Source organism: Pan troglodytes, chromosome 6 (genome assembly GCF_028858775.2).
Source record: "Pan troglodytes isolate AG18354 chromosome 6, NHGRI_mPanTro3-v2.0_pri, whole genome shotgun sequence".
Taxonomy (NCBI): Eukaryota; Metazoa; Chordata; class Mammalia; order Primates; family Hominidae; genus Pan; species Pan troglodytes.
This window is the reverse complement of record NC_072404.2, coordinates 67,984,589-68,010,821: the sequence shown is the minus strand read 5'-3', so window position 1 is coordinate 68,010,821 and position 26,233 is coordinate 67,984,589. Positions and strand designations below refer to the sequence as shown.

Below are 26,233 nucleotides of genomic sequence, written 5' to 3'. Positions count from 1 at the left end.
TCACATCAGGCTGGGTATGGTGGCTCATGCCTGTCATCCCAGCACATTGAAAGGCCAAGGCGGGTGGGTCACCTGAGTTCAGGAGTTCAAGACCAGCCTGACCAACTTGGTGAAACCCCATCTCTGCTAAAAACACAAAAATTAGCCAGGTATGGTGGCGCATTTCTGTAATCCCAGCTACTCAGGAGGCTGAGGCAGGAGACTCGCCTGAACCCAGGAGGTGGAGGTTGCAGTGAGTGGAGATCACACCACTGGACTCTAGCCTGGGCAACGAGAGTAAAACTCTGTCTCAAAAAAAAAAAAAAAAAGAAAGAAAAGAAAAAAAAAGAAAAGAAAAGAAAAGAAACTCAATCATCAATATTTAGTCACTCTTAAGACTGACCCAGGAATAACAGAGCAGATAAAATCCAGCAAATTAGACTTCATTCAAGTACTTAGGTGTACTGTGAGCCACCATGGTGCCTCTAAACACCATGGAGGCAGTGGTCACTATTCTTGCACTGATGAAGATGGCTGTGTACAGGATTGGGGACTTCAGGGGCAATGGAAAGTGCCAGGACTGCAGCTCGGAGCCAGGCTTTTCCATGAAGGACTTATGGCCACACTTGTCACCTCTAGCTAGAAAAACATTTTAGTAGAAATGTCATTTTATTGTTTTAATTCCAGAAATGACTTCAGTGGCAAATAGAACTTACTTTTTTACTGTTGTTGTTGCTGTTGTTGTTGCAGAGTTTCACTCTGTTGCCCAGGCTGGAGTGCAGTGCTGTGATCTCAGTTCATAGCAGCCTCTGCCTCCCAGCTTCAAGTGATTCTCCTGCTTCAGCCTCCCGAGTAGCTGGGATTACAGGTGCCAGCCACCATGCCTGGCTAATTTTTTGTATTTTTAGTAGAGATGGGGTTTCACCATGTTGGCCAGGCTGGTCTCGAACTCCTTACCTCAGGTGATCAACCCACCTCAGGCTCCCAAAGTGCTGGGATTATAGGTGTGAGCCACTGCACCTGGCCTGCAAATACTATTTGGAAGCAGCCCTTTGCTACTAACTGCTCAAGACCGTAATAACCCTCCTCCTTTGGTTGCTGCAAACTGGCACATTTCAGGCTAAACTTTCATCTACACGGAAACAACAAGATCTTCTTTACTACCCCTTCAACCTTGTGAGCATGCTATTAAAAAAAAAATAAAAATAAAAAACTTTGCACAAAGAATTAATGGAATGGGAAATTTAAAAAGTAAGCAGAGGCCTGTTTAGATTACAAGAGGCATAACAACCAAAGTTAGCACATGAAGATTGTTTGGATCCAGATTTAAAGCAAAATTTTTCAGATAATGAGAAAATGAGATACTGTTCAGGTAAGAGTGAGGAAACTTGGCTAGGTACAGTGGCTCACACCTGTAATCCCAGCACTCTGGGAGGCCAAGGTGGGAGGATCACCTGAGGTCAGGAGTTCAAGACCAGCCTGGCCAATATGGCGAAACCCCGTCTCTACTAAAAATACAAAAATTAGCCGGGTGTGGTGGCATGCGCCTGTAATCCCAGCTCCTCAGGAGGCTGAGGCAGGAGAATTGTTGGAGCACAGGGGGCAGAGGCTGCAGTGAGCCGAGATTAGACCATTGCACTGCAGCTTGGGCGACAGTGCAAGACTCTGTCTCAAAAAAAAAAAAAAAAAGAAAGAAAAGAGTGAGGAAACTCAGCTAAGGGCTGCATATGAGCTGATACCAAAAAAATCATTGTTCATTTTGTCAGATGTGATGAGATAGTGGTTGTGTAGGAATACATAAATGCTGTTCGGGGATGCACACTGAACAGATAAAATGATGTGATGACTGATTTGCTTTACAATATTCCTGCAAAGAGAGGTAAAAGAACAGAAGAACAAAATGTGGGACAACCTTAAAGATCACAGAAATTGAGGAATGGGTATTTTAGCGGTCATTGTACTATTTTCTCTACTTCTGAATAGGTATAAAAATTGTAATTTAAAAATGTAAAATAAAACAGCCAGGCGCAGTGACTCATACCTGTAATCCCAGCACTTTGGGAGGCCGAGACAGGTGGATCACATGAGTCAGGAGTTCGAGACCAGCCTGGTCAACATGGTGAAAGCCTGTCTCTACCAAAAATACAAAAAACAAAAAAAAAGTCAGCCAGGTATGGTGGCAGGTACCTGTAGTCCCAGCTACTCAGGAGGCTGAGGCAAGAGAATCACTTGAATCCAGGAGGCAGAGGCTGAAGTGAGCTGAGATTTTGCCACTGCACTGCAACCTGGGTGACAGAGTGAGAATCCACCTCAAAAAAAAAAAAAGAAAAGAAAAAAGTATAAATAAATTGATTAATCCCTGCTCTGAAGCCACATCCAAACATAACTCTAAAAAAAAGATTAAAGCAATTTACTGTGCTGTTTATATACACATCTCCCTCACACCTCTGTAACATTTAAATTTTTTACAACATGATGGGTGGGAGTGGCTCAAAGCTGGACATGCTGGCATGTGCCTGTAGCCCCAGCTACTTAGGAGACTGAGGCAGGAGGATAACTTGAGCACAGGAGTTCTAGTCCAGCCCAGACAACATAACAAGACCCTGGTTTTTTTTTGTTTTTTTTGAGATGGAGTTTGACTCTTGTTACCCAGGCTGGAGTGCAATGGTGGGATCTCAGCTCACTGCAACCTCTGTCTCCCGGGTTCAAGTTATTCTCCTGCCTCAGCCTCCCAAGTAGCTGAGATTACAGTCACACACCACCACACCCAGCTAATTTTGTATTTTTAGTAGAGATGGGGTTTCTCCATGCTGGTCAGGCTGGTCTTGAACTCCCGACCTCAGGTGATCTGCCTTCCAAAATGCTGGGATTACAGACATGGGCCACCACACCCTGCCAATCCTGTTTCTTTAAAAAGAAAGGTTAGGGAGCTGTCAGGGAGCTCACTGATGAATTATTTTGGCAGTAACAACAATTGCTATCAAAACGCAACTATAAAATCCAAAATTGTATCTATTCCCAGATCTTTCTCCTTACTTCCAAACTCATTTATCCAACTGTCTCCTCCACCTCCACACCTCAACTTAAATGTCAACTCAAAATAAATTAACAATTAATTTCTGTGTTCTTAGACTGGCTTTCCTCTAACATCTCAAGACCTGTCTTAAATTCTTAATGTTATTAGCACCAAATCTGAAGGACTCTAGCATAGAGACTCTTTGATATAAGAAACATGTGTTTTTGAGAAACCACACAAAATGAAATAATTATTATAGCTGTAAAAACAAATATGCCCATAAACAAAAAACAGTAAAGGATTAGAGGCTTTTAGTCACACTAGAGTGATGTTAAATTAAATTATTCTGTTAATTCAAGAAAATATATAAACCTAATTCTAACAAATTTTCTATAAAATAAAAAAGAACCTATTGTTGAAGGTGAGAGTGAAAAAAGTGGAAGTTTTAGAAAGAGGTGAGGCCAACTGCAGAATGTGCTCATCACATATCATCAAGGCTGCCCCAATCACACCCTCTGCCTCCTCATCCCCTTATTCTACTTAATTCTACCCCAGACCTTAACACCTTACACTGTAAATATCTCCTACTTACTACACATTTCCCCACCAGATTGAATGCTCCAGACTGTATGGGGCAGTTCCCCTGCACCTGACTCACAGGTGCCAAATGACTGCAGGATTATGAGGCTGAAAGTAGTAAACATTTCCTCAATACTTGCAGTGGTTCACAGCCATGAAAAATCTAAGATTTCCTCTCTCTCTTTCAGGAACCTTAAAGAAAGCAGCAATACTGTCAGAAGCATTTGAAAGAGAGCAACTCGATCTTAAGTAGGAGCTGGGTAAAATGAGGCTGAGACTTACTGAGATGCATTCCCAGATGGTTAAGGCTAAGTCACAGGGTGAGGGAGGTCAGCACAATATACAGGTCATAAAGACCTTGCTGATAAAATGGGCTGCAGTAAAAAAGCCAGCCAAAACCAAGATAATGACGAGAGTGACCTCTCGTCAACTCCATGGCAGTTTACAAATGCCATGGCAATGTCAGAAAGTTGTTCTGTATGGTCTAAAAGGTGAACCATAAAATTAATCCACTCCTGGCCGTGTGCAGTGGCTCTCACCTATAATCTCAGCACTCTGGGAGGCCAAGGTGGGTGGATCACCTGAGGTCAGGAGTTTAAGACTAGCCCGGCCAACAAGGTGAAACCCCGTCTCTACAAGAAATACAAAAAAAATTAGTTGGGTGTGGTGGTACATGCCTGTGATCCCAGCTATTCAGGAGGCTGAGGAAGGAGAATCGCTTGAACCCAGGAGGCAGAGGTTGCAGTGAGCCAAGATCACACCACTGCACTCCAGCCTGGACTCCATCTCAAAAAAAAAAAAAAAACAGCAACACAGTATGAGAGGTTGGGTATTGTGGTTCATGCCTACAATCCAAGCATGTTGGGAAGCTGAGGTGGGTGGATCACCTGAGGTCAGGAGTTCGAGACCAGCCTGACCAACATGGTGAAACCCCATCTCTACTAAAAATACAAAAATTAGCTGGACATAGTGGCAGGTGCCAGTAATCCCAAGGACTTGGGAGGCTGAAGCAGGACAATCGCTTGAACCTGGGAGGTGGAGGTTTCAGTGATCTGAGACCGCACCACTGCACTCCAGCCTGCATAACATGAGCGAAACTCTGTCTCAAAAACAGAACAGTAAGAGAAAACTGAAGCTGAGTCCCACTCATTGTATTTACTTTCCTAAATAAAACAACATTATAAAAAACACTACTCAGTAATATAATTTAGTTGAAGGGGAAAAAACAGACTTATCAAATTTTTTTGCAAAAAAACTGATCCATCATTTTCCACAATTCAGTGATTCTGGCATACCATACTTCCTTCCCCATCAAAATCACAGGAATACAAGTTTTCTCAATCTAATGAATTTAATAACTTGGGTTATTAAATATCATTATAAAATAGGCAGTATTTTTCTTTCCTGTGACTATTTTTTTTTTGAGATGGAGTCTCGCTCTGTAGCACACACTGGAGTGCAGTGGCATGATCTCGGCTCACTGCAAGCTCCGCCTCCCAGGTTCATGCCATTCTCCGGCCTCAGCCTCCTGAGTAGCTGGGACTACAGGCACCCGCCACCACGCCCGGCTAATTTTTTGTATTTTTAGTAGAGACAGTGTTTCACCGTGTTAGCCAGGATGGTCTCGATCTCCTGACCTCGTGCTCCACCCGCCTCATCGTCCCAAAGTGCTGGGATTACAAGCATGAGCCACCGCATCTGGCACCTGTAACTAATATTATTTCTAAGATCCAGAATGTATTTATTACTGAAACAATGCTGACATACACTGCACAAAAAAAAAGGAAGAACCAGACATTCATTAAAGCTAGGAAAAAGCAGAACTCAGTGTGCTCAAGAACCACTAGCAGGCAGGACAGGTTGTCTCATGCCTGTAATGCCAGTACTTTGGGAGGCTGAGGTGGGCAGATCACCTGAGGTCAGGAATTCCAGACCAGCCTGGCCAACATGGTGAAACCGAAACTCTACTGCAAATAAAAAATTAGGCTGGCATGGTGGCAGGTGCCTGTAATCCCAGCTACTTGGGAGGCTGAGGCAGACAGAATTGCTGGAACCCAGGAGGTAGAGCTTGCATGAGCTGAGATCACACCACTGCACTCCAGTATGGGCAACAGAGGAAAACTCCACCTCAAAAAAAAAAAAAAAAAAAAAAAAAAGAGAACAGCAAACAGCTAGCAGGTGCCATTTGCTATGGGGAGACTAGGGATATGATCTTGCTGGCAATCCTTCCATTTTAGTAAATCTAAACAGTGTGATTCCATTCTTTTTTGTCTGCACTCCACTCTATAGCCAAAACCAGAAAATCAATTATATTTCTATTTCTTTCAAAACACATCTAACAATTAAGAGATGATATGCATGGCTCCATGCTCTAAAAGGAACTTTCTTATGTCCTGGGTATCGTAGACATTTGATGAATGCTTGTTCAGTTGGCTAGTGTAGACTTCAATAATAAACTGTTCAGTGCATAATGTCAGACAAATGTTGTATCTGAAAAGTAGGACAAATATTGTTCTTTTAGTTCTGTCTACCCATAAACGCAATACTTACATGTATTTATAATGGGTTAATAAAAAGAAAATGAGTTTATTGTTCTAGAGAGTATTAGAATTTTGACAACATGAATTCTCCTGTCCTGGAACATAATTAAAAGTAAGAGGAATATTATTTCATGTGAAAGGTACCATTAAAAAAATCATTGTTAAGCATTAAATAATTATTTCACATAATCTTCTAATCTGACTTAAGACTGAAGACCTACCACCTGAAGCTGGTCTTCACATGTTGAATTCGCAAGTTCATGTCTGAAAGGTGAGAATAAATACTTAATATTCACTAGGCAATATTCAGCAAAGTAATATTCACTGGTGCATATTTTACATTTCATAACCAAGGGTGGCTTTGAAAAAAAAAAAGACAGGCTGGTCATGGTGGCTCATGCCTGTAATCCAACACTTCGGAAGGCTGAGGCAGACAGATCATGAAGTCAGGAATTCAAGACCAGCCTGGCCAACAAGGTGAGACCCCGTCTCTACTAAGCATACAAAAATTATCCAGGCATTGTGGCAGGTGCCTGTCATCCCAGCTACTCAGGAGGCTGACCTAGGAGAATCACTTGAACCTGAGAGGCAGAGATTGCAGTGAGCCAGGACACACCATTGCACTCCAGCATGGGCGACAACAGTGAAACTCCAGCTGAGAAAAAAAAAAAAAGAAATATCCCATTACTCTAAGGCAATGTAGATACAGCCAGAATTTCAACAGAAGTCTGAACCACATTATAAAGCCAGAAAAACATACCAGCTAATATTATTTAATACATATAGCACTAAATGGAAGAGGTAATATTTTCTTTTACTTTTTTTTTTTTTTTTTTGAGACGGAGTCTCGCTGTATCACCCAGGATGGAGTGCAGTGGCAGGATCTCGGCTCACTGCAACCTCCGCCTCTCGGGTCCAAGCAATTCTCCTGTCTCAGCCTCCCGACTAGCTGGGACTATAGGCACCCGACACCATGCCTACCTAATTTATGTATTTTTGTAGAGACGGGGTTTCATCGTATTGGTCAGGCTGGTCCTGAACTCCTGACCTCAGGAGCTCCGTCCACCTCAGCCTCCCAAAGTGCTGGGATTACAGGCATGAGCCACCATGCCTTGCGGAAAAGGTAATATTTTCTAAACATATACATTAGTGTAACCTTGTTAGATTTATAAATATGATTTTTTTTAGTATCAGAAGCAGAAGATTCTCCTGAACTGTATCATTTCAGCTAACATTTATTTACTTAAGATTAAAATAATATAACAGCTATAGAAAGTCAAGAGGTAGCCAGGCACAGTGGCTCATGCCTGTAACCCAAATACTTTGAGAGACCAAGGCAGGTGAATCACCTTAGGTCAGGAGTTTGAGACCAGCCTGGCCAAAATGGTGAAACCCCACCTCTACTGAAAATACAAAAATTAGCCAGGCATGGTGGTAATCATCTATAGTCCCAGCTACTAGGGAGGCTGTGATGGGAGGATCACTTGAACCTGAGTGGTGGAGGCTGCAGTGAGCTATGATCACACCACTGCACTCCAGCCTGGGTGACAGAGCAACACTCTGTTTCAAAGAAAAAAAAAGAAAAAGTCAAGAGCATGGAGAGTATTAAATTCAGACAAAACCAATGGTCTATCATCAGAACAACTCCATTTTTTTGCTATCATTATGTGTTAAGGTCAATTTGCTAAACACGAATATTTGTACTAAAGTTTTAAGTGTACCATATAACACATTATTGCTGACTTAGGTTTAATGTCCTTTGCCGTACAATATACCTGAATATCTTACTTATATATCACAACAAAAGCATCTTTCCCTAAGGCAATTACCACTAATACTGCTTTAAAGTTATAAAATGTGGGCTGAGGGGTGGCTCACACCTGTAATCCCAGCACTTTGGGAGTCCAAGGCAGGCAGATCACAACGTCAAGAGATTAAGACCATCCCGGCCAACATGGTGAAACCCCATCTCTACTAAAGTACAAAAATTACCTGGGTGTGGTGACGCACCCCTGTAGTCCCAGCTACTTGGGAGGCTGAGGCAGGAGAATTTCTTGAATCCAGGAGGCAGAGGTTGTGGTGAGCTGAGATTGCAACTCCAGCCTGAACAACAAGTGTGAAACTTTGTCTCAAAAAAATTATAAAATGTGAGAATTGCTTTTATAATTTTACAACACCTGAGCATTACTGTCTTTAAACTAAAAAATCTAATAAATCACCATCACAACAAAAGCCCCACAAGATAATTTGTTTCACCTTATAAAAAGCACTGACATTTAGTGTGTGGTAATTTGTTGCAGTAGCCACGGGAAACTAGTATTGTACTGAAGCCTCAACACCCACCTGAAGGGGCTGGGCATGGTGGCTCATGCCTGTAATCCCAGCACTTTGTGAGGCTCAGGTGGGTGGATCACTTGAGGTCAGAAATTCAAGACCAGCCTTCCAACATGGTGAAACCTCATCTCTAAAAATTACAAAAATTAGCTGGGGGTGGTAACACATGCCTATAATCTCAGCTACAAAGGAGGCTGAGACATGGGAACTGTTTGAACCCAGGGTGGGGCGGAGGTTGCAGTGAGCCAAGATTGTGCCACTGCACCCCAGCCTGGGTGATAGAGTGGGGCTCCATCTCGACAACAAGAAAACAAAACAAAACAAAACACCACAAAACCCCACCTGAAGGTTTCCAGTTCTTTCAATAGTCCCCCACCCAACCCCTTAGAAGCACACAGTCTTTTGCTGTGGGCCATGGAGAGGAAGAAGGAAGCACCTCCTCATGGCAGAGGCCTACCCAGCAGAAACTCAAGGGAAGGCACTGCCAGGCCGGTCCTTCTGCCAAGGCCATTTTCTTTTTTTTTTTTTTTTCTGACGGAGGGACACAGTTTCACTCCGTCTCCCAGACTGCAATTCAGTGGCACAATCTCAGCTCACTTCGACCTCTGCCTCCCCAGTTCAAGCAATTCTCCTGCCTCAGCCTCCCGAGTAGCTGGGATTACAGGAGCACAGCATGTCTAGCTGATTTTTGTATTTGTAGCAGAGATGTGGTTTTGCCATGTTGCCCAGGCTGGACTCAACCTCCTCACCTCAAGTGATCCACCTATCTCAGCCTCCCAAACTGCTGAGGAGTGAGCCACCGCACCCAGCACTCACCAAGGCCTTTGATGGCAGGCTTTTTCCAGGTGACCACTCCTTGTCTGGTCTGGTTCTGCCCCACTCTCCCTCTCACGAAGTTGGAATCCCTTACTACTTTTCAGTAGAGGAGAGTTTGTACCCCAATCTCAGCTTGGTATGATTCAGATCTCCATTTAACTCATGAAATCTGGCTGATCCTCAAGCCCTGGAGAAAAAAAGGGTCTCTCTGTGAGTATGATACAGGACAGGTCTGTCCCCAGGACCCTGGGAGAGGGAAGTCCAATGGCCCACCAGGTTGGCAGGGCTGGGGAAGGGAAAGTGTTATGGTAGCCCAAGACTAAAAAGAGGCAGCAGAGGGAGCAGGACATCACTCCCATTGAACTCATGATGCTGCTGCCTGAGTGAGGTGAGGGAGGAGTGCACCCGAGTGATGTGATGGGGCAGAGAGGCACGGTTCCAGGGCGGCTTTCACCCTTACTTCCTGCCATGTTACTCTAATCCCCTGCAGGTGAGCCTGCCCACTTTTGGCTTAGGGCTGCTGCTGGGGCCCGTACTCAAATGCAGCCCCCCATTGCCATGGCTACAGGAGTGGGGCAGAGCAGGGAGTGGGACAGAGGAGAGGCCGGGGCAGGAGGGAGTGGGCCTCAAACTCCAGGAGGGGGCCCTTCTCATGGGTCCTCTTTTCCGGCCTCTTCTTCCTTACCCCTGGGCTGATCACCTGGGGAAGAACTGAGGCAAGCTTTCTCATCCTCAGGTCTGAGGGGTTCAATTACCAGGCCCATGTAGCTGGGATTACAGGCATGCACCACCACACCTGGCTAATTTTGCATTTTTAGTAGAGACAGGGTTTCTCCATGTTGGTCAGGCTGGTCTCGAGCTCCTGACCTCAGCTGATCCACCCACCTCGGCTTCCCAAAGTGCTGGGATTACAGGCGTGAGCCACCACGCCGGGCCGAACACGTTCTTATTCTATTAAATAGCATAACCCAGGCAGGGCACAGTGGCTCACGCCTGTAATCCCTACAAGTCTAAAGGCCAAGGTGAGAATATCAGTAACCCAGGAGTTTGAGACCGGCCTGGGCAACATAGCGAGACCCCCATCGCTACAAAAAATACAAAAATCAGGCCAGGTGTGCACCACCCCCAGCTAATTTTTGTACCTTTTGTAGGGACGGGGTTTTGTCATGTTGCCCAGGCTGGTCTCGAACGCCGGAGCCCAAGCCATCCTCCTGCCTCGGCCTCCCAAAGTGCTGGGATAAGTGGGCCCAACTAGCCTCATGTTTTCTTTAAGCAGTCCCTCCCTGTTGCACACTTGGATAGTTTCCTTTTTTACTTTTTTAGACAGGGGTTACCTCAGTCTCGCAGACTGGAGTGTTGTGGTGGGATCATAGCTCATTGGAGCCTTGAACCTTGCGGGGTTCAAGTAGCTGGGAAGCTGAGGTGGGACTAAAGAGATGGGGTCGCGCCAGGTTAACAGGCTGCTCTTGGCCCGAAAGGATCCTCTCGCGTCCGCCGCCACCGGACACAGTTTCCTATTTTTGACGGACATACACACTGTGCTGGGTGGGAGTTTGTCAACTACCCTTCTCCAGCCAGCAATACACATGACCTGGAGAGGAGGTCGCGGTTACCAGGCTCGACTCTGAGGAGACTGACCAGCTCCAGGTACTATATCGCCCCTGTGACGTCGCTGAAAGCGCGCGTCTGTGGCGTCGCGGAAGGCCAGCGTGTATGACGTTGCCGAAGGCGCGCCTCTGAGACGTCACCGAAGTCGCGCCCTAAGACGTCACCGAAGTCGCGCCCTAACACGTCACCGAGGGCGCGCCCCTATGGCGTCACATCGGACCGACCGCCACGCGCAGCCAATTGGAACTCGAGGTGGGGCTGCTGGGTCTTCCTGGAGCGCGCATGCGCTGGCGAGCTGCCCCAAGGTTTACACTTTCCCCCATCTTCCTCTGTGCTTTTGGGGATGGTGGATGAATCAATACAGGCAAAGACAGGTGATTTGCCCAGAGCTGATGACTAACAGGCCTGCTCTCAGGCCTTATGACTCCTAGTTTAGGGCTTTTTTTTTTTTTTTTTTTGAGAGAAAGTCTCACTCTTGTCACCCAGGCTGCAGTGCAGTGGCATGATCTCCGCTCACTGCAACCTCCACCTCCTGGGTTCAAGCGATTCTCCTGCCTCAGCCTCCCGAGTAGCTGTGACTACCGGTGCCTACCACCACAGACGTCTAATTTTTGTATTTTTATTGGAGACGGAGTTTCACCATGTTGTCTAGGCTAGTCTGGAACTCCTGACCTCAGGTGATCCTCCCGCCTCAGCCTCCCAAAGTGCTGAGATTACAGGTGTGAACCACTGTGCTGCGCCGGTATTTTTTTTTTTTTTTTTTTGATAGAGATGGTTAGCCAGATGTGGTCGCACACACCTGTTGTCCCTCCTACTAGGGAGGCTGAGGTGAGAGGATCACTTGAGCCTAGGAGGCAGAGACTGTAGTGAGTCAAGATCATACCACTGCACGCCAACTTGGAGGCAGGAGGATTGCCTGAGGCCAGGAGTTCGAGCCAGCCTCGGCAGCATAATGAGATTCCATCTCTGTGAAAAATAAAATTTAGCCAAGTGTGGTAGCGTGCACCTGTGGTCCCAGCTACTCGGAAGGCAAAGGTGAGGATTGCTTGAGTCCTGGAGGTTGAGGCTGCAGTGAGCTATAATTGCGCCATTCCAGCCTGGGAGACAGGGTGAGATTCTGTCTCAAAAAAAGAAAAAATAATAATAAAACTGTGGGGGAAGGACACTCAAACCCCCTACTGGAAGCAAGGCTTCCTCATTCCATCATATTCTGCTCATCCTCCAAGGCTCGGCTCAGGGGCCTGCCTCTCCAAGAAACTTCCCAGCCCTCAGCCCCCTTCCTTCCTGTTTTCGCAGCACTGGTGTCACCTCGTCCTGCCCAACTATGTAGCGTGCAGGCCTCCATCTTCCACATGACTGCAGAACCAGAGAGCTCTGGTGCTATCTGGTTCCATGTGTCCCCACTGGCACCTCGCCTGGGACGTTGTCTGCACTGACCAGTGCTAGCAATCAAAATAGCAGGCATGCCTGACCATGTGCTGAGGCTCAGTATGCAGCACTGGTCAGCTATGATTTCAGCTCAGCCTCTAGCATCCCGCTGGGGTAGCTTAATAATCCCTGGATTTCACAGGTGGAAAATGTTAGGAAAGTCTCTAAGCCCCCATGGAAGGTCCCAGAGCCCAAATTCAAACCCAAGTGGAACGTTCCTCTGCTTCACTGTGATCTGGTGTGAATTTTAACCTAAGGTCCTGGCATTTAAGAGCTCGAAGTCACCACGGAGGTGGAGAGCTCAGCCCTGACATTGGATGGAAGCTGAGACTGGTGAGGTTCTCACCGGGACTTTTGCAGGGAGTTGGGGAGAATTCTGAAGGCGGTACAGATGTACTGACCCCAAGACCGTCTCCTCCAGCTGGACCACACGCTTGTTTCCTGCTCCTACACCTGTCCATCCCACCCCTTGGATTCTAGGTGTACAGAGGGGTGGGCACATGCTAAGGTCACCCCTGTTAGCCTCATGGACAAGGTGGGCCTGGAGCAGGAACCCACCTGATAGAAGACACCTGAAGTCTGTCCATACACACTCAGTGTGGGCATCACTTGCACATAGGTGCAGCTTTTGCTCTGGGAAACCACTTCAAATGAATTGATGGCCTCACCACGGTGGAGACATGGCTTGACTCCGGAGAGACTCCATTGTAGATAAATATTTGAGTAAAAGGTTTCATGTTAGAATAGCATCTGCATGCAAATGACAGGCAATGGGCGGGTGCAATGGCTCACACCTGTAATCCCAGCTACTTGAGAGGCAGAGGCAAGAGGATCGCTTGAGTCCACGAGTTTGAGACCAGCCTGGATGACATGGTAAGACCCCATCTCTGAAAAACAAAACAAAAAAAAATGTTTAAATTAGCAGGGCATGGTAGTCCCTGTAGAGGAAGCTACTCAGGAAGCTGAGGCGAGAGGATTGCTTGAGCCCAGGAGTTGAAGGCAGTAGTGAGCTATGATTGTGCCACTGCATTCCAGCCTGGGCAACAGAGCCAGACCCCATCTCCATCTCTTTTTTTGGAGATGGAATCTCACTCATCCCCCAGGTGGAGTGCAGTGGTGAGATCCAGGTTCACTGCAACCTCCTTCTCCCAGGTTCAAGCAATTCTCCTGCCTCAGCCTCTGGAGTAGCTTGGATTACAAGTGCCCACCACCACGCCTGGCTAATGTCTGTATTTTTAGTAGAGACGGGGTTTCACCATGTTGGCCAGGCTGGTCATGAACTCCTGACCTCAAGTGACGCACTCACCTTGGCCTCCCAAAGTGCTGGGATTGCAGGCATGAGCCACTGCGCCCTACCCAGACTCCAACTCTTTAAAACAAAAAAGTACCTGAGGTAAATGGGGAAAACACTTGTGAGACAAGACCAAAACCTACAGTGGCTGCTAAATGTCAGTACTATGAGCCCAGGATTCTCCTACATCCCCTTCCATGGTCAGGGAGGACTACTGGGCTGTGTGTCTTCTGTGATTCTCCCCTGGCTCTGAGCCCTTTGCATCTGCACCTCACAGTGCTGCTCAAATCCCTGGAGGTAAAGTGCAGTGGCAGATGTTGGCCAGTTGTAGTCTGATAGGATAAAAGCCACAGGAGGGTTCTGAAATTCTCTTTTCCTCTCGAGTATGTATTTCTGCATCTTTACGGAGCCTCGTAAATGCTTTTTAAACCTACCCTGGGATTTGAACCAGCGCCCATAGACACAGAAGTCTTGTCAGGTCAGCCAGGGGCTGCTACTGAGGCAGCATCTCTCCCTAGCCCCCCACCCACAGGTTCAGAAGGGAAACCCTTCCCTCAGGCGGCTTATGAGACCCAGTACTTCTAGTTTCACTTCTTTAAAAACACCGTACAAAAGAAAAAGGCTGTCAAAACACAAGCAGTGTTTGAAACGAAGCTTTGTAGGTCCCCCTGCACTACGACCATCATGGGCAGCATAGCAGATGGGTTCTGGGACACCAGCTAAAATGTATGCAAGAGAAACCAGGGCTCATGGCAGACGTGTGTTTCTCTGTTTTGTTGACCAACTTCTGCTAGAATTCATAGCCATCTAGCCTATGTATTGGATTTTTATTTCTGTGACGTCTGCATCTTTTAAAAATATCAGTTGGGGCCAAGGTGGGTGGATCACTTGAGGTCAGGAGTTCAAGACCAACCTGGCCAACATGGCCAAACCCTGTCTACTAAAAATATAAAAATTAGCTGGGCATGGTGGTGTGTGCCTGTAATCCCAGCTACTTGGGAGGCTGAGGCAGGAGAATCACTTGAACTGGGAGCCAGAGGCTGCAGTGAGCTGAGATCGTGCTTCTGCACTCTAGCCTGGGTGGCAGAGTGAGAGTCCAAATAAATAACAATAATAATAATTTTAAAAATCTATCAGTAGCCAAGCACCATGGCATATACCTATAGTCCCAGCCACTTGGGAGGCTGGAGGATCACTTGAGTTCAGGAGTTCAAGACCAGCCTGGGCAACATAGCAAGCCCTCATCTCTACAAAAAATAAATTAGCAGGGCATGGTGGCACATGTCTGTAGTCCCAGATCCTCGGGAGGCAGGAGGATTTCTTGAGCCTAGGAGTTCAAGGCAAACCTGGGCGACATAGTGAGATTCCATTTCAAAAATATGTATCAGTAGGTTAATCCAGATGTTGTCACATGGGCCAAGCAACCAAAGTCACATCTTAGAGTTGTGGACTGTGTAATCAGATAAGTGTGGCTACAGTCACAGAAGGTCAGGGTAGAAAGAGGCTTGGAGAGGGGCACACTTCTAGCCAGAGCTTTCCTACTGAGCTCCTTAAAGCTCAGGGGAAAGTGGGACAGGGTGGGGGGGCGACCTAAATCCCACCCCCTCCCATCTTCAACCAGAGCAACCCCATTTGTACCTGCTCAGCAGTATCGTGCATCCATGTAAAATTTTATTTGAAAATGGTCTTCTGCAATTAAAACTACAAAAAAAGATTGAAAGTGGCCAACTTAAACTCCACTCTGTTTCTTTTTTCATTTGGGAGACTGGTGTGCACAGAAGGGAAGTGTCAGCTAATGAAACTGTAACCTCACCACAGATGCCTGCCCATGGCTGGTGGAGCTCCCAAGGCCTGGGCCACACCCTATGTGCCCCATGCCCAGCAAGTGGAGGGGGGTGTGGTCAGTACATGTTTGTAAGATAAAGAAAAACATGCTTCCCAATCAGCCATATTTCCCAGAGGGCGATATTGATTTAGATCTTATTTCAGCTTGGCTACAGAGGCTCAGGTGCCAGTGAGCAGAAGTCTGGCCATTGTGGTGGATTCTGGAAGATAATGTGCTATACTATTAGCAGGGGTGCAATTTGGGCTGTGAGACCACCAGAGCTTTGATTCCCCCTGCCACACTTGTATTATTTGGAGTTGTTTTGTTGTTGTTCATGGTAATTATCTATGATTAGACAACAATCTTGTTCCATTTGCAATAGGGAATAATATGTCTGTGACACTCACAGCCTCTAGACCTGGGGAACCTCTGGCCACCCCGAGGGGGCCCGGTCATCCTGCTGCTGGTCATGTCCAGCTCCGGGTGGCTGGCTAGGTGGCCTGGGTGGGAGGTCCACTCTTTGTCTTTATAAAAAGAAGGGCTTGGGCCAGGCATGGTGGCTCATGCCTGTAATCCCAGCACTTTGGGAGGCCAAGGAAGGCGGATCACCTGAGGTCGGGAGTTCAAGACCAGCCTGACCAACATAGCAAAACCCCGTCTTTACTAAAAAATACAAAAATTAGCTGGGCGTGTGGTGGGTTCCTGTAATCCGAGCTACTCGGGAGGCTGAGGCAGGAGAATTGCTTGAACCTGGGAGGCAGAGGTTGCAGTGAGCCGAGATTGCACCACCGCACTCTAGCCTGGGCAACAGAGTGAGACTCCATCTCATAAATAAACGAATAAATAAATAAGATAACAAGGTGTGCTGGAGATGGCCACAGGCCTGTGGCAGCCACGCCATCAGGGAAATGGAGTCAGAGAGAGCTGCAGCTGCTCTGATAGGGAGGTGGGTGTGTGCAGGATCCTCTGGGGGTGGCTCAGGCCTCCCAGGGGAGCACTTACCTTTTTATTTCCTAGTATGTCAGAACTGCTGATGCAGGAATAAAGCAAAGTGCCTGCCACTCCACGCGACTGCCGTTTTTTCATTCATTCATGTATTCGTTCTTCCTTTACACATGCATGGCAGATTAACAAAAGGGCCTCCACAAACTAGCCAGGTGGCGTCCATGGGTTTTTAGCCTCTCTGAGCAGGTTTGACAGGGCTGCTTTTTCCTTTCCCTAACTCTGACTTCTGTCCCAGCCTCTTCCATTTAATATCAGCCTTGTTCCTACACTACACCTCCTGATGCAGACTGGGACATTCTCAGGCTGTGTTTGAGCCACCCCTTCATCCTCTGTGCTTTTCCCTGGCATCCTCAGCTCCCCTCTCCCCATCATGGTGCTCCTGGGCTGTTCCCAGAGCTCCTGTTACTCTCTCTGTCCTCCCAACCCCAAACCCGTCCAGCTGTGTATCCACCTGCCCAGCTGCCATTCATGCTGCAGATGTAGCACTCTCAGAGCCCATCTGTCTCCACTCACTCAGGCATCCTACCTCCTACTCCTGGTGGTGGCCGCAGTGCCCACTGGGCCACCCCAGCCAAGCCCAAGAGTAGCCACATGGGAGCCCTTCCTCCATCTCCCCTTCCTCATTCACACATTACCACATCTTGCCAATTTCATCTCCTGAGGACCTCACCTTCCATCATTCTCTCCCCATCATACCACAGTTGCCACCTTTATTTCTCTCCTAGACCTCAGCTGGTGTTACTTGGACAGTCATTTCGTTGGAACCTCCTGGCCAGCTTTGCACACATTTAACTAGACTAAGATTTGAGACAAGGCATGGTGGCTTATGCCTCTAATCCCAACACTTTGGGAGGCCAAGGCAGGCAGATCCCCTGAGGTTAGGAGTTTGAGACCTACCTGGGCAACATGGTAAAACCTCGTCTCTACTAAAAATACAAAAATTAGCCAGGTGGGGTAGCACACACCTGTAATCCCACCTACTCGGGAGGCTGAGGCAAGAGAATTGAACCTGGGAGGCAGAGGCTGCCGTGAGCCAAGATCACACTACCACACTCCACCCTGGGTGACAGAGTGAGACTCCATCTCAAACAACAACAACGAAAAAGAAGATTTGAGCTCCCTTCTCAGATCCGTGCCTCTCGACCTGGGCTGAAGGCTTCTACTCTCTCTGGCGTCACCTTCAGGAACCTGCTTGTTACTTCCCTCCTAAGAATGTTCCAGAAGGTCTTGGTTTATCTTCTGGAGGGCATTCAAGAACTCAGAGTCATCTCACATGTCTAGAAGAGAAATATTAAGGCCAGGCACAGTGGCTCAAACCTGTAATTTCAGTACTTTGGAAGGCTGAGGCAGGAGGATCACTTGAGCCCAGGAGTTCAAGACCAGCTTGGACAACATAGCAAGATCTCATCTCAAAAAAAAAAAAAATTAGCCAGGCATGGTGGCACATGCCTGTAGTCTCAGCTATTTAGAAGGCTGAGACGGGAGGATCATTTGAGCCCAGGAAGTCAAGTGCAGTGAGCTGTGATAGTGCCACTGCACTCCAGCCTGGGCAACAGAACAAGATCCTGTCTCAAAATTTAAAAAGGGAGAGAGAAACAGAAACATGGCAGCTTGGAAACCTGGCTGGGGGTGATTGTGGGGAACTGCTGCTGATGGGCTCTCAGGCACACCCCCTACTCCAGCCATTTTGCCTGGCTGCCTCCTCATACTCTCCTGAGAGTCCCCTCCAGGCAGTCATGGCTCACTTATCCCTGCCACGTGAACTCCATAAAGGATTCTCGGTAGAAACCCACAGAAACTGCTCCCAGTCACAAAGCATGCCAGGTGCATCCTGTTCTTTCTGTCATTTAAAAAAAATGAATGTGTCTCTATCTCTCCTTCTTATAAAACAGTACCCTCTCAAACTGTGTGGCTTGAATTCTGGTCTTACTTATGCCTTTGGATTCAATGGCCTTCATCAAATGTCTACAAGGCAAGGGCCATTTACAATAAACATTGTCGGAACTTCACTTAACAATGTACTTGGGAAATAAATTTTGGTCACTAAATAGAGAAACAAATGCAACAAATAATCCCACAGACCATTATAACATATCTTTTAGATGGTAGTTGTCAAGGATTAGAGTTCCTCGCCCAAAACTGTTGTTGGTGTTTGGAAGCGTCCAAACATTGGCTGGCCCATGTCCCACAGGGGCATCAGCACAGCACCCTGGTGAGCAGAGAGTTGTGTGTATGGGGACTAAGCAGAGTGGTAGGCAGTTTGCAGGAAGCTTACCAATGCTTATTAATATTTACCAAAGAGATGCAGAACCGGCCGTAGTGGCTCACGATAGTCATCCCAGCACTTTGGGAGGCTGAGGTGGGCAGATCACAAGGTCAGGAGTTCGAGACCATCCTGACCAAAATTGTGAAACTCCATCTCTACTAAAAATACAAAAATTAGCCAGGCATGATGGTGCACACCTGTAGTTCCAGCTACTCAGGAGGCTAAGGCAGGAGAATCACTTGAACCCGGGCGGCGGAGGTTGCAGTGAGCTGAGATCACACCAACTGCACTCCAGCCTGGGCAACAAAGAGTGAAACTCCATCTAAAAACAAACAAAAAAAGAGATGCAGGACCATCTGCATATGTTACATTTTGGTGATAATATCTGACCTTCTGGGAGAAGAGATATGTTACATATGTTACATTTGTTACAAGAGAATGTCTTACCCCACCCCCACGGACCCAGAAAGGCATGCACATGTGGATGGCAGGAGAGTGACTGCAGATACTTCCTGTGTTGCTATCCTCTGCTCCAGGTGGGTACTGGTCACAGGCACAGGCCAGAAGGCTCCCCAGAGTCTGATCCTGTCTCAAACCCAGCTGGCTATCCTGCAACCCCCAACCCACTGGTCTTTGGGAGTGGACAACAGCCCACGTCTCCAGGTGGCCGGGCCCCCTGTGCAGGCATGTTATAGCAAGTTGTGTTTTTCTGGTTTGTCTGTGCCCAACATGGTGTGACCATGGAGGGGACACTGAACAGACCTGGGGGTGGTGGTACTGAGGCAGAGGCAGGCGCACAGTTGTTTCCAAGGGAGAAAATGAATTCATGATCTAAAATGCAAAACCTTAATTATGCTTGACTCCCCTCCCTCCCTCATTTCTCTCTCTCCCTCCCTCCATCCATCCTTCCCACGTTTCCTTCCCTCCCTCTTTTCCTTCCCTCCCTCCCTTCCTTCCTCTTCCTCCCACCCTTTATTGACCTTCTTTCATTTTGTGACTTTGTCAAATACAGCTCCAGACTGTCTTCTCTTTCTCCTCTGCTCTGGCCACACACATGCCCTTCCACCCTGTGTCTGCCCATAGAAATCTCGCGTCCCTTCCAGTATTCCTGTGCACCGTGGCCTCTGTTAGGAGATTCCTGTGCAGTCTCCTAGCAGGGCAGCCCTTCTGGGAATCGCTCCCTGGTGCTCGTGTGCACTCCATCCCAGCCCTTAGAGCTGCTTTCCTGGCTTTTGTCTCGTGTCCTCTGACCGCCTATCAGGGCCTGTCCATGGGGCTGTGTCTGCATGGGAGCAGCCCCAAACACAGTCCTTGTCAGCACCCCGATCTGGACCTGAATTGGGCCCTTGTGCTCACTACCTGTGGACCAAAGACAAATCAGGTTCTCCCCATCCCCAGAGTGGGGAAAGCAGTAGTGTGGGCCTCCCTGGGGTCCCCACAACAGTGTAATGAGTACGGGCACGGAGCCTGCTGCATGTCTCTATGGACATTTCCATAACTTTTCTTTTTTTTTCTCTCTCTGAGATGGAGCCTTGCCCTGTCACCCAGGCTGGAGTGCAGTGGCACAATCATGGCTCACTGCAACCTCCACCTCCTGGGTTCAAGAGATTCTCCTGCCCCAGCCTCTTGAGTAGCTAGGATTACAGGTGCCCACCACCAAGCCTGGCTAATTTTTGTATTTTTAGTACAGACGGGGTTTCACCAGGTTGGTGAGCCTGGTCTCAAACTCCTGAACTCAAATTATCCTCCTGCCTCAGCCTCCCAAAGTGCTGGGATTACGGGCATGAGCCACAGCGCCCAGCTAACTTTTCAGTTTATAAACACTAATACCTACTTGTGTCCCGTGGCCTCATCTCAGCCATGTGAGGCTGATGTTGTGCCCATTGTACAGATGGCAGAGCAGGCTCAGGTTCAGGAAGCTGCTGGAAGCCACCCAACCATGAGGTGCGGAGCACAACATCTGGGACAGGGTCTTCGCAACAGCTCTTGGGATCCTGTCTTCTCATGATTGTGATCTCAGAGAGCTTTCACTGTTGGATCAGAGGCTGACTCCAGACTCCACCCCAGTGTTGCTGGGCCCTGTGGGCACTGACAGAGCAGTCCTTGCTGGCCTGACTCATATTCCTGAGTCTCAGGGGTTCCTGTGCCACCAGAGAATGAGCTCCCCAAGTGTCAGTCACTTGGTTCAGTGCCTGTATCTTAAACTGGGCACCTTCAGCAAAAGTCCAGTGTGGAGCTATGTACCCTCCTGCCACAGCCCAGGATCTAGCACAGAGCTGGGTACTGTGCCATCATAAGCCTCCATAAAGACTGCTGTAGGCATCGCAGTGCAGATGGCAGGACTGTGCCTGGGCTGCAGGCGCACATTTGCTGGGTGTGTGCAGTGCAGATTGCAGGGCTGTGCCCGGGATGCAGGTACACATTTACCAGGTGTGTGCAGTGTGGATGGCAGGGCTGTGCCTGGGCTGCAGGTACACATTTACCAGGTCTGTGCAGTGTGGATGGCAGGACTGTGCCCAGGCTGCAGGTACACATTTACCAGGTGCGTGCAGTGTGAATGGCAGGGCTGTCATGGGCCGCAGCTGCACATGTACTGGGTGTGCGCAGTGTGGATGGCAGGGCTGTGCCTGGGCTGCAGTTGCACATTTACCGGGTGTGTGCAGTGCGGATGGCAGGGCTGTGCCTGGGCTGCAGGTGCACATTTACCAGGTGCGTGCAGTGTGGATTGCAGGGCTGTGCCTGAGCTGCAGGTGCACATTTGCCAGGTGTGTGCAGTGTAGATTTCAAGACTCAGAGAGGAGACAGCCAGTTCCTGTCCTGCCTGAGGGTCGGGCAGGGGTAACCATCTAAGACCCTGGGCATCTTCCCCAGCCTGGGCGGTTCTCCAAGCCATCGCTTTTCAGCAGGACTGCCAGCAGGGCATCTGTCATCTTCGTCCACCAGCATCACAGCCTGTTTTGGGGAGAAGTAGTATTTCCACACCCCACTCAGGCTGATAGCATTTGAGGAAGAAGAGAAAGAGGGGCTTTTGGGTTTTCTGGTTTCCTTTCTGAAGGTGAACCTGTCACTGGTGAAAAAAATGGTGTTTTTTTTTTTGGACCAAGAAAGCGGCCTTGGCCTCCAGTGCCAGAGCAGGCTCTGGCTGGGGCAGAGGATCCTGGAGAGGATGCTATGCTGTGTTGGGCGGGAAGTCGCTTCCTCCCTCCAAACATAGGTGTCCAGTTCTCTCTTCCTCCCTTTGTCAAGTAGGAGCTGTTATGCCAAGGGCAGGCAAGAAACAGGCCCCTGAGTGCTCAGGTTCATGGCCGGGCTTTGAAGCAGGAGTTTCCTCTTGGCCCTCGGGCCACACTTCTGTAGGGTGCCTCTGCAGCATTTCCCTCCTTGGGCAGGAGCCTGGCTTGCAGAGGACAGACAGCAGGAAGAATGCTGGCCTCCCCCATGCCACCAGATCCTGTCCCAAGGCCAGGAGGAGGGGAGGGGAAGCAATCTGATCACTGGAGCAGGAGGGGCCAGCTCTGGAGTCCACATGGCTGTGGCTGGGCTGTGCTTCTAGAAGCAGCAGCTCTTGCCGCCTCTCTCTACGGATTTTTGTCTTTCTTTTAAAAACTTTTTTTTTAACCTTCTTTTTTAAGACAGGGTCTTGCTATGTTGCGCAGGCTGGTCTCAAATTCCTAGGCTCAAACGATTCTCCTGCCTCAGCCTCCCAAAGTGATGGGATTGCAGGCATGAGCCAGTACACCTGGCTGAATTTTATCTTTCCTACCAGCCTTTTCATATGAGCTGAGCCTGCAGGCTGTGCCTAAGCATAGCCCTTTGAACTTGATAGACTGTGAGCTTGGAAAGACTCCTTTGCAGTCTGAGTCCTCTGGCAAATACACTAGCTTGGTTAAGTGGACTTTTCTTTGATTGATGTTGGCTGCATCTAGAAAGCAGGATTGCCACCACTCCGTGAAGCACCCTATGATTAGAGTGTCTGAGTGCTGCTTCTGCTCTGCTGAGGCTGTTGACAAATTGCCTGAAAAGACCCCCTGTCAGAGGATGATGGGCTCGTCTGCAGCAGGGCCACTTGCAGCCCAATTGCTTCCAAGATTAAACCTTTCCAAAGCAGTCTGCACTGCCCGGTACACAGTTGGGCCACTTGGTTTAAGATTACAGTTGAAGGTACTGAATTGGATCTCATTTAAAAATATATAGGTTTTAAAGTTTGAGGGCTCAGGAAGAAAATGAAATCCTTTGTCCCAAACCAGGGCCTGGTTTTGTCAGTGGTGCGTGCACGTGTGTGTGTGTGTGTGTGTGTGTGTGTGCGTGTGTTCTAAAGAGACCCTAGTGGCCGGACACCATGGCTCACATCTGTAATCCCAGCATTTTGGGAGGCTGAGGCAGGAGGATCACCTGAGGTCAGGAGCTCAAGGCCAGCCTGGCCAACATGGTGAAACCCGTTGTCTACTAAAAATACAAAAATTAGCTGGGTGTGGTATCAGGCAACTGTAATTCCAGCTACTTGGAAGGCTGAGGCAGGAGAATCGCTTGAACCTGGGAGGCAGAGGTTGCAGTGAGCCGAGATTGCACCATTGCACTCCAGCCAGGCTGACAAGAGTGAAACTCTGTCTCAAAAAAAAAAAAAAAAAAGAGAGAGAGAGAGAGACCCTAGTTTAGCTCTTTTGGAAAGCAACTGCCCTGCATTAGGCTTGTTTCTGGATGCTAGCACTAAAATAGCAATCAGACTCTGCATGCCTCTCACAGGCAACTTGTCCACAAAACCACTTCCAAATGTTTTCCCAAGTGCATGTGTCTGACCCAGGCTTCTTTCTCATCCACCTCCTGTGGAAGGAAGATTGCATCTTGAGTTCTAAAGATTTTTAAACAATTTCATACTTGCAGACCAATGTGTATATTTTATGTCCACTGACATTGGAAAACATTCTTGTCTAATCAATCACTCTGGCCCAGCTTTAGATTTCTCCAGAAATAGCCAGATCCTGTGGGCACCTTGAGGCTGCAGCCCATTGTGCAGAATTGCTTAATGTGTACCTCATCTGGTTTTTGACTTCATGCTATTGTTGGTCCCTCAGTAAAATGTTCATTTGGTTGGGTTTTATGTGCAAGAATGCTGGTGGGTTGGGTGAGTGTTAGTATTTAAGGGAAGGCCTGTTTTGTTTTCTTTTGTTTTGTTTTGTTTTGTTTTTAAGAGTTAGGATCTCACTTTGTCACCTAGGCTGAAGTGCAGTGGTGCAATCATAGCTCACTGCAGCCTCAAACTCTTGGGCTCAGGGGACCCTCTCACCTCACCCTCCCTGATTAGATGGGACTACAGTGGGTGCACATCACCATGTCCAGCTAATACTTTTTATTTTTATTTTTGTAGAGGTGGGGTCTTGCTTTGTTGCCCAGGCTGGTCTTGAACTCATGGGCCTCAAGTAATCATCTCACCTTGGCCTCCCAAAGCATTAGGATTACAGGCATGAGTCACCATGCCTGGCCTGATTTGCTTCTGACTAGTGTCCTGCATTTATTAAAGACCCTAGATCACTCCTGGTGTTCTAAAAATAACCAAGCCCACCTATCTGCCTTCTAGACATGGGCTGGAGGGCCTGCCACGAGCATCCTTGGGTATTCCCAATAGCCCTAGTTAACCCAGGCTGACTTACAATTCCTCCCTCTCTTAACCAAAATTATGTTGAATTTTTGTGTTCCTTGTCTTTTAACTGAAAAGCTCTTGTTTATTTGTTATTTAATGTAATTTTATTTTTTTGAGACAGACTCTCGCTCTGTTGCCCAGGGTGGAGTGCAGTGGCATGATCTTGGCTGACTGCAACCTCCTCCTCCCGGATTCCAGCGATTCTCCTGCCTCTGCCTCTAGAATAGCTGGTGCTACAGGAGCCTGCCACCACACCAAGCTAATTTTTTGTATTTTTAGTAGACACGGGGTTACACCATGTTGGCCAGGCTGGTCTCGAACTCCTGACCCCAGGTGATCCACTCGCCTCAGCCTCCCAAAGTGCTGGGATTACAGGCATGAGCCAACACGCCCGGCCCTGTTTGGCATTTTTAATGCCCTATTACCATTATTTGCACTAATTCTTTTGCAGAATTTCAGCACCAGGTGATCAGGATGTTCCTTCTGGCCATGCACGTGCAGGACACACAACAGGCACTTGATAAGTGTGTGCTGAGCAAAACTCACTTCTTCCTTCTGGCCACATTCATCACAGGTGTACTCAAAGCAGCAAGAGCTTGCCCCAGCTCAGAAGTGCTTAGTTGCTAATTAGCTGTTTTCACAAAGATACTGAAATTGGAGACATCAGTGTTCATCCTTTAGCCATAGCATTGGAAAAATATGAATGATTTACAACTGTGACTAAAAAGGTGTTTAGAGAACTGTTCTATGTAAAGCAAGACAGTAAGCTGGGCGTGGTGGCTCAAGCTGGTAATCCCAGCCGAGGTGGGTAGGTTGCTTGAGCTCAGGAGTTCTGGACCAGCCTGGGCAACATAATGAGACCCCATCTCTACAAAAATATTTAAAAAAAAAAAAAAAAGCTGAGTGTAGTGGTGCATGCCTGTAGTCCCGGCTACTTGGGAGGCTGAGGCAGGAGGATCTCTTCAGCCCGGGAGGTGGGGGTTGCAGTGAGCTGTGGTTGCACCACTGCACTCCAGCCTGGGCATCAGAGTGAGACCCTGTCTCAGAAAGAAACAAAAAATATATAGTGTGTGGTTGCAACTTTTGCACATCACCTGGAGTTCTGGGCAAGGGGAGAGGAACTGAGGTTGGTCACTTCTTGCATGGATGGCTTTGGGACTTGGGTGGGTTTTTTGCTCCATAGTACTTTTCACCCTGTATTTTCTTATAGGTTTTGCCCCACTAGAGCTTTATGTAGAGATTGGGGCTCTCAGGTCCCATATGGAACTTACTAGCGAGAGTTCCAAGTGGCAAGTCCCTTTCCTGCCCCGGCATTGGTACAAGGCTGCCTTGCTGTTGGACCACAATACTCCAAGAGTCCAGCTCCCCTGTTTGCTCAAGTCTGAAGCAAGGTCCCACTTGGGAGTTACAGATCAGAGTCCTTTGATGTCAGAGCATCACAGCGGAATTCTAGGCCACCCCGGCAGTGAGTGCTCTCTGCAGATCTGCGAGCGGTGCTGGTCCGCCCCGCCACCTCCACCCCTAGCACCGTATCTGTGTGATTAAAGCTGTGACCTCCCCGTTGGGTGGAAGCCTTCCAGTCCTTGGAATGAGAATCTTAGCTGCTTCTGTCTGCAGAGGATCTCTTTGTGGGATTTTTTTTTTTTTTTTTTTTGAGATGGAGTCTTATTCTGTCACCCAGGCTGGAGTGCAGTAGCGTGATCTTGGCTCACTGCAACCTCCGCCTCCTAGGTTTAAGTGATTCTCCTGCCTCTGCCACCTGAGTAGCTGGGACTACAGGCACCCACCACCACACCCGGCTCATTTTTATATTTTTGGTAGAGACACGGTTTCACCATGTTGGCCAGGCTGATCTCAAACTCCTGACCTCAGGTGATCTGCCTGCCTCAGCCTCCCAAAGTGCTGGGA

General features: G+C 48.1%; 1 long non-coding RNA gene across 9 annotated transcripts in view; it reads right to left on the bottom strand.

The window, feature by feature from the left end:
- Positions 1-20,697, bottom strand: part of LOC107975830 (uncharacterized) — a 48,626-nt gene extending 27,929 nt beyond the window's left edge. For 5 of the 9 annotated variants that reach the window (XR_002942454.3, XR_010158870.1, XR_010158871.1 and 2 more), the window contains exons 1-7: positions 20,522-20,697; positions 12,859-13,187; positions 9,265-9,451; positions 8,107-8,217; positions 6,677-6,769; positions 6,336-6,378; positions 696-6,064 (exon numbers count right to left, since the gene is read on the bottom strand). This is a non-coding gene — a long non-coding RNA (uncharacterized LOC107975830). Of the gene's footprint in view, positions 1-695; positions 6,065-6,335; positions 6,379-6,676; positions 6,770-8,106; positions 8,218-9,264; positions 9,452-10,598; positions 10,948-12,858; positions 13,188-20,521 lie in introns of those variants that run through there. The other 4 variants (XR_010158872.1, XR_010158874.1, XR_010158873.1 and 1 more) reach the window with 4 other exon arrangements.
- Positions 20,698-26,233: the final 5,536 nt, after the last annotated feature.